This window comes from Elaeis guineensis, chromosome 11 (genome assembly GCF_000442705.2).
Source record: "Elaeis guineensis isolate ETL-2024a chromosome 11, EG11, whole genome shotgun sequence".
Classification (NCBI taxonomy): domain Eukaryota; kingdom Viridiplantae; phylum Streptophyta; class Magnoliopsida; order Arecales; family Arecaceae; genus Elaeis; species Elaeis guineensis.
Window position 1 is genome coordinate 119,802,282 of NC_026003.2, and position 3,097 is coordinate 119,805,378.

Genomic DNA, 3,097 nt, shown 5'->3' on the forward strand with positions numbered 1-3,097 from the left:
CATGCATTAAAACACCAATGTCTTCCATAATATAGACTGTTGGAAGTTCCCTACAGATCTTTCAGGTCTGTCATGGACGTGAAAAAAACCAAAAGACCTACAAGACCTGAATAACACATCCTAGGACGTGCATCTCCATACCAACTACTACTATCTATCTTAATATATTATTCTCTAGTGGAAGCAACTTGCTTCCTCCATTTCTCTCCAACCAAAAAAAAAAGAAAAACTATTAGAAACCAAAGGAATCAGCCTTTCTTTTTTGGTACAGAAAGGAATCAGCCTTTCTTCATTATACCAAGATAGAGTAGAAAACATCAGCACACATGATACGTCCTCACCTATCCGCTGACATAACTACATGCAGAGAGAATAACCAAAACAAGGGAAGGCATCAACCTTTTATAACCATAGTTTATGGGAAAAAATGTCATAACCATGCACCCTCTGAAGTTTTCCGTTTTCAGGTCTTCCTTTCTCTCTCTCTTCTAGACACTCATTACAAAAAGAATGAAAATTTGATGATGGACTCTTCAAAATTCTAAAAAAAAGGCAATATTAAATTCGATGAACCTAGCGAGAAGGAACTAAGATTCGATAAGTTGCCTCTTGTAAGATTTATCCTATAGGTTAGCATATCAACTAACTTTTTACAAGAATGCTTACAGAAAAATAGAGGAGAAAAAAGGAAAGCTAAGAAACCTGTTTTTATTGAATGGAAAAAGGATTCAAGAAAAGTTAGGTGCTGCAACAAAGGACAATCTGAAGGAACAAGATTCCAAGACTATCTCACATCTACCATTTCTTTTGCTCTTTTGACCTTTAAATTGCTTCAAAAACATGGCTGTCCCTCATTTCCCTCTTTCTCGGGAATAAAAAGGCCGGCCATAATTGATTCTTACTGCTTCCTTTCTGCAATTCAATCTCCACTTGATCATGTTCTGTGGCTTCTTTTTTATCCTATCCTTTGTTGAACAAGATGCGAATAGAACATAGTTAACACCCCATTCAGATTTCCATCTGCCTTCTAAAATAAATATGCTGATATTTATTCCCTAAAAGAGAGACTTCTTTGATGCAAAACCATACATAAATTCACACAACAAATAAATGGGACAGCTAAACGTGGAAGGAGACCCAAGACAGGTACTCCAGAAATTTCCCATATAAAATCAATCAATAAAAGTCAAACAACAGAATAAAAAAAATTTAGAAAACTCGAGGATTTCCACTCTGCTACCTGCAGAGTGATTCGGCACCACCACTTTCTTGGTTTGGTAGTGTTTGGTTGTACATGACCGAGCAGCTGGCATACAAGTCTAGCCACTGCAAGATCTCCCTCATTTAGTGTTTTGTCTTGTTGTAAAGGCGTATGGTCGGCCGTCAGAAGCCAGTTAGGCTCTCTTGTGCCCAGACATTGTTGGCAGCTTTGCCAGCGTTACTCTATGTTTTGACCACCGCCCTGGTAGCATACACCATTTGCCTGATCTGGGAGGCAAGGAATGCAAGGTTATGTTAGCATCCATCCAAATCAGCTGGTAAGGCAGTCTTTATGCTTTCCTACTGATTTGATCTCCATTATATCTCCACCGGGCGGGCAATTTAACACATTCAAGGTCCCGAGGTAGCCCTCAATTTACCTACTACCATGACATCAATCCACCGGCCACCCCCTCCCCTTGGTGTGATGACAAGGCTGCACCTAGGTTTGTTATAAGAGATGAGCAGGGACACCCATTGATGAGGGCTGTTGGGCTGCACCTCAACTCATGTACCATGCCATTTGCAGAGCTGGTGGGTGCCTGAGCAGGCTTGCACAAACAGTGCTCCAGTTTAGGGCGCAACAGGTTTGTTGGCTGGAAGGGGTTTCTAGCACTATAATCTCCTGGATTAATTCCCCTTCTTCAACCAAATATGCAGGACGTCCTCACTGTTGAAGGATATTTGGCAATGAAGCGGGCCATCTTCCTCTTTAAAGCAACCACCAGGGTTGCTAGAAATGCTTGGGAGAGGGATATCAACATGGGCACCACGGCCTCTATCCCACCTACCCTGCAGCTCATCTTGGCAGCAGCCGCAATTGGTCTACACTTTCTGCCAGTGTAACTTCTGAAACATTGCAGGTGTTTCATGCGCAATGGGTTGACTTAAATAACACCCAAAGTTATATAGCTGCAATTTACATATATAATATTGGTGCATGCATCAATATTGAGAGAAGTCATTCATAAAAAATGAAGATAGAATAAGAAATGAGGCTATTTATAAAAGAATAGAGAGTAGTACTAATCACATGGGATGAAATAGTAAGGACTTAATATCACCACATCTTTCAGAAACTAAGACTCTAAACAGAGCGAAATGGAGGAAAAAGATTCATGCCACGATCCCAACTAGTTTGAGATAAGGCTTAGTTGAGTAGCTGACTTGTCATATTACTAAGCCAATACCACCCCTTTCCTCACCTTGAATGACTTGCTATGATAGAGTATTTAAACCAATGGATCATTTCCCTTTGTTAGTTTCATTTGATCCACTTTTCATTCCTAAAACTTGCCAATACCACCTTTTCCACCAACCAAGCCAATATTACCCCTTCCCCCATCTCCAATGACTTGCTATGATAGAGTAATTAAACTACCTGATCATTTCCCTTTATTAATTTCATTTGATCCAGTTTTCATTCCTACAACCTGAACATTGCACCAGTTATCACAATTAAGTGGTGATATGTTATCCTGTCCAATCTAATCAAATGTTCAAAAACTCACTCAATGCACTAAAGTTGACCTAATTGATCCACGTTTCAAAAAAAAAAAAAAAAAGAGATGTATCAGCACCATACATGCATATCCTATCCCAACGGGCATAGAACCCTGCACTAAAGCAATTGACCACACGAGTAAAAAATATAAAAGGAAAATCTATGGGGTTCATACAAATAGAAGAAATTAAGGGCTCATCCGACCTGAAATTCAACCCCCGATGGAAGCTATAGATGGGAGTATGAGATACTGTCTGTTGCAATGAAGTCCACTACCATGCCAACAGCATATCAGATTAGATGTATGAAAGAAGAAAAATTAGAACAAAAAAC